Genomic DNA, 11,908 nt, shown 5'->3' on the forward strand with positions numbered 1-11,908 from the left:
TGGGCAAGTTGCCTTTTTTATGTTCTAGAGAATTAAATTTTGTGTAAGAAAGTCTCAAAAACTAATTAATGGCTGCTCAGATACTGTTCTCCTTCAAGGTATTTTCTCCTTTTATTGGTAATAATGAATAGAGAGTTTGTGTCAGAACAGAAAAAGATCCATAAAGAAAAGTCACTGGAGTCTCAATTGAAGAATAAGCATCTCTAAATGAGCTTTTATTACAGTGTTGGCCTAACACAAAGAGACAATCAGTCAGTAGTAGTCTTTAGGGATGTCTCCCTACAAATAGAACGCAAACAACAAAACCCAAGTCATATTGGGCATGATAGACCCTGTATTTTCTCAAAAAATTCCTTTTATACTTTATCTAAGATGATGCCTCAGCTCTTCCTTTATGAATAAGTAAAACATAAATGACCCTCTAATGAACTAGATCTTGCCTGAACTACTGGAAATGAGGACAGAAAACCCAGCCACTGTGCTGAGAGACTCCACTAGGGAACAGTGGTGGGACTGATTACAGCAAATGTTCAGAGCTCTCTTCAAGAGTTACAGAATATTTTGCATAAAAAATTCCTGGTGTAAAAGAGAGATGACTGAAACCTTTAATGACTAAAGAAAATCTGATGACAGTAACTAAATTCAGAAAAAACATGCTAATCTTTCAAAAATTATGACTACCTGTGAATACCCAGAATAAATGTGCAATTTTTATGGACTTGAGTTTGTTTTAAAAGTGGAACAGGTCATAAATGAATGAGAACAGGCCATAAACAGATGATAAACCTTTCTCCACCAAACTCACACCATTTTCCATATTTTCCACCAGCATTCATTATTTATTCTATACAAGCATGGGACTAGAAACAGAAGAGATTATTGTTTTATGAAGTCCTGATGATTGTAGAAAAAAAAAATTCTGTTCAAAAGAAAGGAATAATTATCTACTATAATTACTATGTAAGAAGTATAGTCGCACAATTTTTTTTTGAAAAAGGCTAATCTTCAAGATACTCTCATCTCAACTTTTCTCTCCTCAATATTGCTTTCAGAATCTAGAGGTTTTATTAACTGAAAAGACCTTAAGCAAGAAAATAGAGAGTGAAAGGAGATGAGTAACAACACTTAGAAAATGTCATTTTCCCTTCCACACTCCTGTGAGATGAGTTGGGCTTACAATGGGATCATTTATCTTGTAATGAGAGACAAACTCATATCATGACCTCACAATGGTTTTGTGTAATTTTTCCACAATATGCACATAAATCCAGCAGAAAGGAAGGAATCCTGAAAATTTGGTTTATAAAGTTCATATTTTGCCAAAAGTTTTGAATTGTCATTGGCTCCAGAAAAAAAAAATATAATCCAGGTCTAAATTTGGTACACTGTCTAAACTCTAGTACTTCACCAAAAGTTTCCTCTCAGCTTCCTAGTGAGGTACAACTAATGCCAGCTGCAGGAATTTCTTTGCATGGATGCAACATGTAAGCACTTGCTTGAGAGTTTGAAGGAAAAGACCAAAAGGAAATAATTTGGAAGAATTTGGACTAAAATCCTTTGAGTGTCTTCCAGTTTGAATCGTTCAGAGATTCTCTGCCAGACTGTGAAGCAATGGAATCCCAGTAGTCTGTTGTTTGTCCTGTTCATCTGCTCACTGTCTTCCTAAGACCAGAGCACTTGGCTCATGTCAGATTTACTTAGAAATTGTATTTATTAATAGAGCAGAAAATGAAGATAAATTCATAGATTTTGTTATGACTAAATAATCATAAACAAAACCCCAATTCTACCAATCCCCTCATTCTTATCCCAGCACCTCAGAGCTGCTCTTACAGTGGGTTAATCAGCAAGGCACCTTATTGTGCAGGCTATTACTCTTGTACAAGGCCTGCATGCAACTATTTTTTTTTTCATTGTACCAACCAGTGAATGCAGAAGAATGCCAAAACCCATCAGTGGGGTCTTTCCCCTCAAAACTAAAGAAATTTCTCTTTTCCTACTTTTGTGTTTTTTGGAGTCTATCATAAGGAGGGCTTTGTAAGGTGTCTAATCTGAGACACCATTATCAGACACGCAAACTTTTCAATGGCTTTACAATAAATAATAAACTGCAACTTAGGAATTACACAAATGTTTTACACACACCACATTCTTTATTATCTTAAAAATGGAATTGTTTTCTGTGCAGATTGATCAAATATATCACTGATGATCAGTTCAGCATCCTTGCCTACTCCTTCCAGATTTTGTTGAAAACCCTCTCATTATAAATCTGGCAGCTCATAGTACATGATGGGTCACACAGTTATTTCCAGGAAAAAACTGAAGGTCACTTTCCTTATAAAAATGCTACTTATCAGGAAGAAACATTTGCAAATGATGAATAATACAGGTCATTACTACTGCTATGAGTGAGCAGTAGTAATACAGTAGTAATACAGCTCTCCCCATAACAGCAAATAAAACCCAACTGTTTGCACCACTCTTGCACTCTCCATCTCAAATGACAGCCCTGGAGTGAGTAGGATCACTATTTCTTATTCTTATAATGGAAGTGGGTCCACAAGGGCTATAAAAAGTATAGTAACTTAATGTTTTAACATATTGTAATAGGCTAAAAATTGATTGATGCCAGGAGAAAGACATGGTTTTGTTTTTGGAGAATTTTTTAAATGCACTTAGAAATTTAGGACAAACTAGTTTTAATTGTCTTTAAGGAGGAGCATGACACTGTCATATTCTTCAAGAAAAAAATCAGTCAACACAAATGAAATTATCATTCCTAAATTCTTTTAATTCTGATTTCATATTGCTGTCTTCCCAGACAAAAGAAATCCTCAAATATATACATTATAACACTATAAAAAACATCCAGTTTTACTGATGATATCAGATTTTAAAAAGCAATTTGTTTCTGTTGGTGAATATGATCTATGAACGCTGCAGAAATCAAGTATGACAGAACAACTCAAATAAAATAACAAAGTTGGGAAGTCCAATAAAAAGAATAAATAAGTCCAATAAAAAGAATAAATCAATTCAAGAAGTTAATGCTTAAAAATACAGACTTTTTTTTTCAAATGGGCTGAAAACTGACAGCAATTTATGAAAAGAAAAATTATGAGCCTAAAGCACAGCCCCTAAAATGGAAGAAGGCTGAAATACATAATTCTGCATAATAGGCAAAAATAAATACTTGGTAAAATGTTGTCCTTTCTTGAGGAGACATGATGAAATTATCAGAAAGGGTTATTTAACAAATATTACTAGAAAGCACATTGTCTAGGAGTTAAAAAGGCTAGACCACACTCCTCTCTCCAGAAGATAGTTTATAATTTCTGCATCTATTGGCACAAAGGGGACGTGTGAAGGTTATTTTCAGACTCACCCTGGGCTGAGCATGTTTTTGTAGAATAATGTAACATAGTCCTTCCCAGGTGAAAAGAGAATGCAAAGCACTGTTAAATCAGAATAAAAACTATATACAACTTTTCTACAACAAGAAAATTGGGGCAGAAAACAACCAACTATTTCAGTCAGGCCCAAATCTACTTTTGATTTACATTCTGGAGATGCCAGCATTAAAGAAACTTCCCTCTGAGATTACAGCATTGAAGAGACTTCCCTTTGAGATTAAAGTTTTCAGTTGCACTCCTGAGCAACAACCATGGTAAAAAGGCCTAAGAATTTCAGTCAGGTCACTTCATACGCAGTCTGAAATCTATTTATACTCATTAAGGAACTAAAATTTCTTTACAACAATTTTTGACATTTAAAGTTAACATGATTTCAGGTTTAAATGAAACAAAGTTTGCCTGATCTTGAATCACTATGCAAATTAAGGGGATGCTTGAAAACAGAGGTTCAAATAATAACAGCACTCAGTGACACATATTCCTGGGGGTTTTGTCCTTTCTGGGCAGTCTTCTAATAACACAGAGAACATGGGCAGCCATCAGCTCCATCAGGAGTGACCTTGAGTTGGTGCTTCTGAGCTCTGCTTTTGCCAGGCTTGTTTTCACTGTGGCAGATTTTTACTGACAGGTCAGCTGCATCTCATTACTTGAAGAAGTCATGCTTCAGGAAGTGAACACCTTGAAATGTCACGACCTTTCCCTGACAAGAAAAAAATGTCACCAAAGAAAACACATTAGAAGTGAAAGACAGAGACCGGAGATCACAACTAATGAAAACACATTTATTGCACTCTAATAAAGTAATAGACTTTTAAATGGAAATACAATTTCCATTTGAATGACAGGTATAGAGTATGTACAGTGGTTTTTCAGTCTGTCAGTCCCTTAGGAAAGAGCATCTACTGCTCTGTTTCTCTGGTTTGTCACAGGTGAAAAAGAGAACTAATGGAGCTACACTAACTTTAAAATGAGACTGAGCCAATCGTTAACATATTCTGTTCTGGAAATTTTTATTCTAAAGCTACAGCTGCAGTGTATGTCAGGGTTGGAAAGCTAACATTTCACTAGGCATTTTTCTAGACATACATGACCTGACAGCTCCTGGTGATAGTTCCTTGTGACAAACGATCTGAATCTTCTGATTTTGAAAAATATTAAAAGGAAAAAAAAAGTTCAGGTGCTTTGTTGAATGAACCACACGGTTATGCTATGGACAGGTTTCAGGGGACTTATATGAAATTACACTAGGTGAAGTTTAGCTCCAGGTAATCTTACAGCCTGGTGGCTTAGGGCTGAACTCTATATATAATAATCTATGCAGAGTTTTTCTCTGTATCTATATACAGTATTTATTGCTGCATATAGAATTTTTGTGCCTTTTTTTTTTTGGTAGAACAGATGTTTTGCAGAATTTTCTACAAAGAATATTGCATATACAATATTCTGTGTTGCATACAGAGGTTTTTCTCCATCTTCCTGCCAAATAGCAGCAGAAATTTTGGATCTGATGCAGCAAAGCAACGAACATCAGGAATGGCTTTCCTTAATGGCCAGCACCAGCTCTGACACCTTAAACTAGAGTTTAAGCATGTGACTCAAAGCTGAACAAAGTCCTGGGCAGATATATGAAGGCATGGGCAGCCAAAGGGTGAACTGCCCTGTATTATGAAATTGACTTTTTATTATGCAGTCATCACCCTGTGCAGGATCACGCAACATGATAACCCAAATTCAAATGAGAAGTAATATTTTTCGATGATGAAAGTGAGAGCCCACAGAAATTACATGGAAATATTCCCCAGTCCAATTGCCCAGACTGTTTCTGTTTTCATTGAAGAACACAATGCCATGCCCTGCCTCCTTTTCTGACTATGTTCCTCTGAAACTTTCCAGTGCTGTGGACAAAAATATTTGTGGAGGATAGTACTTCTACAGGAACAGGTACTTAAAGAGATTAACCACTCCTGGTGTGCCCCAAGAAGGAAGGTAAAACAGAGGATGTGTTACCTACTTCTCCCAAGAACAGAGAACAGAGTAGAAATTATTCATCAACGGCCAACAAGGACAGCCAGTGTGGTTTGAATGCCTTGTCTTGGTTTTAAAATGTAGAAGCTTATACCCTTCCTCTATCAACTACAAGAGAAGTCCATGAACCACCACACACACTCTACATTACTTAGCTATAACAGGCAAAAAAAGGAATAAGGGATCAAAACCTCCCCCCAACCTTCCTTCCTTCCTTCCTTCCTTCCTTCCTTCCTTCCTTCCTTCCTTCCTGCCTTCCTTCCTGCCTTCCTTCCTGCCTTCCTCCCTCCCTCCCTCCTTCCTTCCTTCCTTCCTTCCTTCCTTCCTTCCTTCCTTCCTTCCTTCCTTCCTTCCTTCCTTCCTTCCTTCCTTCCTTCCTTCCTTTCCTCCCTCCCTCCCGCCCAACAGGGATGGCATGATTTCAAAGCTTTCTGTCTTAATCTTTTCTCCTGTTTTGAGATTGAAGTGGTAATTTTTCTGTCTTCTTAAAGTTCGATTCAGAAGTGGGAGCTGGGATATCATCTTCCACAAAAAGTAACACACCCCAGACATTTTGAATTTATTCAAATCAAACTGCGCATTTCCAGATTAAAGAACTGAAATATTGTAAATGCTCTGTGTGTTAGACAGACTTAGAGTCTTTCCTAGCTAAAGGACACTTAGTCTTAATGCTTATATAGGCTTAATTCCATATACTGTGGGTGACTCACTCTTTCCTCCTGTTTAAAAATCTGAATTGGTTACTGTCATAAAGCAGCTGTAATATATATGTTATGCCTGTGCAACAAATAGAAGAATATTCTAAAACTAAGGATACTGTTTTATGATACATTTATTGTTTGAAAATAAATGTTCTTTTGTTTGATTTTTATTTTTTCCCACCTTTTCCTCTATTGTGGCAGTTTCCCTTCCTGCAGCCCCAAACATACAAGTCTTTTCTCTGGGATTCCTTGACATGTCTCCAGCTATGTATGACTCTTTGACATGTCCACAACTGCACCCTCCTGTACCTGCAAATCATTTCACTTACATGGTAGATAGAAGATTGAAGATGTTTTTTCAGCCTCTATGTCTTTTTCAGTTTATCAGTCCTGATTCAATCTGGATTACAATACACAGAATCACTTAGGAAAAGATCTTTGAGACTGAGACCAATGTTAACCCAGCACTAAACCATGTCCCTATGTGCCCCATCCACACTGCTTTTAAATACCTCTGGGGATTGTGACTCCATCACTTCCCTAAGCAGCTTGTTCCAGTGCTCAGAAATATATTCAGTGAAGAAACTCTCCCTAATATTCAATCTAAACCTCCCCAATGGGCATTACATAAAGATTTTCACCATCTGAATACAAACTTTGTTCAGAAAAAGAACAATCTTAGAAATGAGTGTACTCAGGAAGCATGAAAAATTTGGTTAAAGTCTCAAACCAATCTATCACTTTCTCACTATGTCTAATTACTTATAAGTATTTCTAATCTTTCAGTAACAATGTAAAAGCACATCTTTCTTCTTTTGCTGCTGCAGACATATCAGGTGATCAGGTTACTTTTACATAATCTCCATCCCACAGAAAAAAAATTTGAAAAATAATCTTCCTGAAGTCAGCTGATACTAAAAGTCAACTATGAGTTGATGTCTCTTCTCTGGGTAGATCAGTCTTTGGAATGTCTTTTATAAGGGCTGCAACCTTTTGCACTGTGACTCTCCTTTTCTGAATTGCTTGATGTTCCTTACGTTGTCAAGGAGACAGTGGGATGATTACAGTCCAAACCCGAGGAACTTGAATATAATGCTGTGTTCTAGCCATTTAAAAAGCAGTAGGATTGTGATGTAGGAGTTTAAAATGAGCTTTTATACTTCAGTTGTATTTTCAGATATGTGACACCTGTGGGGAATAATGGTTGGAAATTGAGGCTATAACAATATGCGTTATAATGCTATTCAAGAAGTATGAGCTCTTGATTTCAATCCAGAGAATCACCACACACACCTGTTACAGGCCAGTTCTTTCCTTTCACATTCTCAAGATACTCCTAGGGAAGCAAGTCAGTGAGCTTTTAAAATTAATGTGTCTGATGAATTTTTTTATTGCTAATACTTAATTTTTTTTAAATTTTTAAAAATTTTACTAAAACCAAATGAATTTGAAGAATAAGAAATCACTTTTGGGAAGGAGAAATATGAGAAAAAATATCCTTGTTTTTTTCCAAACTTGTGACCTTGAATTACTTTGACACATTTCCACATGTCCTCCAATCACCCTATCCAATCAGGTGGATGAAGGAAAACCTCAGCAATTTGTTCATCTTTACTGGTGAAATAACTGATAACACAGTCTCAAGCTGTGTCAAGGGAAATATAGGTTGGATACTAGGAGAATGTTTTTCATGGAAAGAGTGATAAAGTTCTGGAATGGCCTGCCTGGGGAGCTGGTGGAGTCACCATCCCTGGCTGTTTTTAAAAAAGACCGGATGTGGCACTCGGTGCCATGGTTTAGTTGAGGTGTTATGGCATAGGTTGGACTCGATGATCTTTAAGATCTCTTCCAACGTAGTGATTCTGTGATTCTGTGATTCTGTGATTCTGTGCATAGATGTTAAGAAAAGAAAGAACACAGGATTTAGGTAGGAATGTATAGAACAGCAGAGTGTGAAAATATCTGACTTCAATGAGGCTGCATTATCATTGAAAAGAAAAAGATTATAATAAGAAAAAACTTGAGCTATTAGTCTAAATTTATGCATGGAGTCAGTGTGGATATCCCAATATCTGTTTTTTCCATCTTTATACCAGATCCAAATGTAGTCCAATGCCAAAACAAAAGTGGGGTTTTAAAAATACTGCCAAGTAATCTTGCACTTTCACACCGCATCAGTTTCAAGGACATCAGCTGAGGTGATGCCAACTTCATGAGACAATGCTCTGGACTACAGAAAATCAATTTGAAAAAATGGAACTGAATTACATTGGTACATGGACTGCTGGCACTAGAAATTAAACATGGTGAGAGATGAAGCATTCTGATTAAAGGAGTACATTTGTTGTTAAATAGTCAACGGAGTCCAACATCAGGAATTGTTTTCTGCATAAGAAAACAGTGGCAGATGAAGTTGCACAGTAAGTCGCCCTCCTTCTCACTGCTAAGAATTTAACTGCTTTTCCTGGTCACCAGGACAAGACCAACCTGCACCAGCTCCTGTGCTGCAGGGATTAGGTCACCACACTGTTATCCTGGTACCTTGGTACATTGGGAGGTACTTAATGTTTATCAGCTTGTAAATGGAGGACATCAACCTCCACTGCCTATCTCATGCTGCAAGAAGACTCCTTAAAGGTGAATAACTCTGTATCACCTGGACAGCTTCTCTTTATCTCCAGCAAACCTTGCTTTTCCTTTCCTTTCTGACCAAATGTCAAAAAATTATATACTGCAAGCAAGAGTTATTCATTACAAGGCTTCATGCAGGCTTTCAGTTAACTTCCAAGGAAAGGAAAGGTACATGTGCCTTACCTTGATTAGTTAGGAGAAGATTTATAAAGCAGGTATAAAGCAGGCAGTACAAGCACTGAAGTGACTGTCAATATGCCTTTCTGTAGGAAAGCAGTACTAATAGTGGAACAATTTCCAGCCTGCTTTGAATTTGTTTATTTCATGATATCAACAATACACATTGAAATTTTAGTAATAACCCATTTACATTTTTAACGATTTGAGTTCTTGGTGCTGGAACTACAGAACACTAGAGAACAGCTCAAAACTATAATTATGAGTCCTCAGACTAATGTTCTCCCATTTTATGACACTCAACCAAACTGCTAAATATTTAACGATGTAATGAGTAGGAGTGTAGGATGGGCCAATTTAATCTCTCTTTACTTGGCTGAGATGGCTCTTTTGTTATCCTATGCATGTGGCATTAGCAATCGTGTATCATTAACCAGAATGGCAGATAACGACTTCATCTGCACACTACTCCAATAGCCCATTTTCCTATAGCTCTAAAGGCCAAGTTTCTTTCAGATATTTTCCTCAAGTGAAGAACAAATGTCAGGTTGACTTAAGAATTGTTATTTTTTAAATTTTCTTTGTGATTACATTTTTTCCTATCTAATTATAATATTTTTTCTCCTAGCTAGACAAATACAATTAATCTTTGAAGGTAACTACCTCCCTGCAACTCACTGTGCCACAAACTTCTCATACACAGGTTTTTAAGTTTTGCCTCCCTCACTGGTGCAAATGGTTGAATGTACTAATGTATTATTTCAAGCAGCCTAAATATGATACATATGAAGTGGTGACTCTACAAGTGATGCCCAACACCTTAAGCATCCCAAGATACTTTTAGGAACAGTGGTCCCTTTGCACCAGCTCTGCTGTAGCTTATCATCTAGCATGTGTCATTTACATTTGTACTTCTGTTTCCAAGAAAGAGGGGATTTTAATTCTGTGTACAGCAACAAAACATTTGATCCTGAGGTGATAAGGGGCTCTGACATACCTGGAGGAGTGATGCTCCTGAACTGATTATGACAGGCTTCTCTCTCACACCTACTGCCCTTTGCCCCTTTGGAGAGGGTCAGCAGTTAAAAAAAGAATAGAAATTGAGCACCATCTAATTTATGAGAGGAACATAAGGAATTTCCCATCCTTCAACTATATCCCACACTGAAATCTGTAAATGAATCCTGCTATATTCCGATATGTTTTCAGTGATGACAAGAATACTCTAAATTATAGATAATGAAGTCAACTACAGATTTACACAGAGAGAAAAGTGCAATAAAGTGCCATTCATTCCCCTAAAGACCTAGGGAGGATTTAATATACTATATGAGAAGGTGTTTCAGAGGCAAATTATCCATTGAACATCCTGAGATGCTTTATAAGACCTTATCAATTCTATACTTAGTACTTCACCAGTGGAAGTCTGCAATAGACATTAATTCCCACCAAAATTTCCAGCTTTTGGTAATTGTCAGACTGTAAAAGTAATGCTGTACATGTAATGGTGAATCTTAAAACTGCCCCTATAACTTCATAAGCAGCCTGGAAAAACAAGGTTTTGGGAGGGACCGTGGAGGCAGTGGGCAGAGGGCTCTCCTGGGACTCCAGTTGGACCTGGGCTGCAGCTTATGTGCTGTTTGGAGCAGGACAGCCCTGGTAGCTGGAGAATTGTCTCTCATGGTGCTCTGCTAAATACATCTGCAGGGCTGATGCCTCTTCAAGAGCTTTTGGCTCAGGGCCCAAAGGCCCTGGGCCAGGCTCCCTGGAAAAGCAACTGGATTTGGAGAATTTAGCAGAGGCTTTAGTACAGTTAGGATAGCAGTGAATAAGGACCTGACCAGGGATGCAACTTGGAGGGTAATCCTGAAGTGTCCTAGGATTACTGGGCTGAGGCTGTCCCCATACACCCTGCCCATAGAGCTAATGTGCAACAGTTCCCTCTGAAAGAGTGCCTTGCCTGGGAAACAAAGTGTCTTGGATAACAAAATACAAAAAGCCAGTTTCTGCTGAATTACACCTGAACCTTGAGCCTAACCACAGCATAAAGAATCCAGAGCAAATCATCTGTCATCAGTTTAGCCCACGCTTGGTTTGGTAATTTATTCTTTTTTTTCTCCTGCTACGGCTCAGAGCAGAACATGGCCCCCAGCCTGATGAATAATAAAAGTAAGAAAGATGACAAGGACAAAATCAGTTTGGTTCATACCAGAGTAGGAAAGTTGTCCTGAATTATTTGCCCTGCAGCTTTCCCTTCACTGACGTTGTCACACTCCCATGTTCACACTGTGACACTTCCAATAAATTTACTGCCAGTAAACAAGTAAAACATAAAAGACCTATACTATGTGGAACCAGCAGTAAATGTTTCTTTCTCCCAAAATCTGTATTTCAACACTACCCAGCTGCCTGCCTGCTGTTCAGAGGTCCCAGAGTACCTGCTTTAGTGCTGGCTTTCCACTTGCCCAGCCTGGGAGAGCTGTTTCCGTGCTTTCCCTGACACCATGCCCACAACGGGGGGACACACCGGGGACTGGAAGTGTCTTTCCAGGTGGGAGCACCACTACAAGAAGGACAGCCCATGGAGCCCTTTGTGGCAGGAGCCCAGATGCAGGAACACCTGCCCCAGCAGCTGCCCACAAAGTCTTCCCATGGGAATCGCTGTCACTCCTGTCACTGCTCACCCCTCCTCACACCTCACACTTGAGAGCTCTTTGGGCACAAGCTTCTACTATTCTACATGAATACTAATTACAGCATTACATGCAAAATAATTGAAGTTGCTCTAATACTTGCCCACTTTCCCAGCTTTGCCCTGGAGCTTAGAAAGACTCGTCATGACAACTCTGCCTGCTCAGTGTCTTTCTGGCCCAGGGTGAAATTGGTTTCTCATAATGAATGCACTCAAGCACAGCCATGGAGATTTTAGCTTTATTCAGCAGAGGTTTTTAATATTTT

The sequence above is a fragment of the Lonchura striata genome, chromosome 4 (assembly GCF_050655825.1).
Source record: "Lonchura striata isolate lonStrDom1 chromosome 4, ASM5065582v1, whole genome shotgun sequence".
Taxonomy (NCBI): domain Eukaryota; kingdom Metazoa; phylum Chordata; class Aves; order Passeriformes; family Estrildidae; genus Lonchura; species Lonchura striata.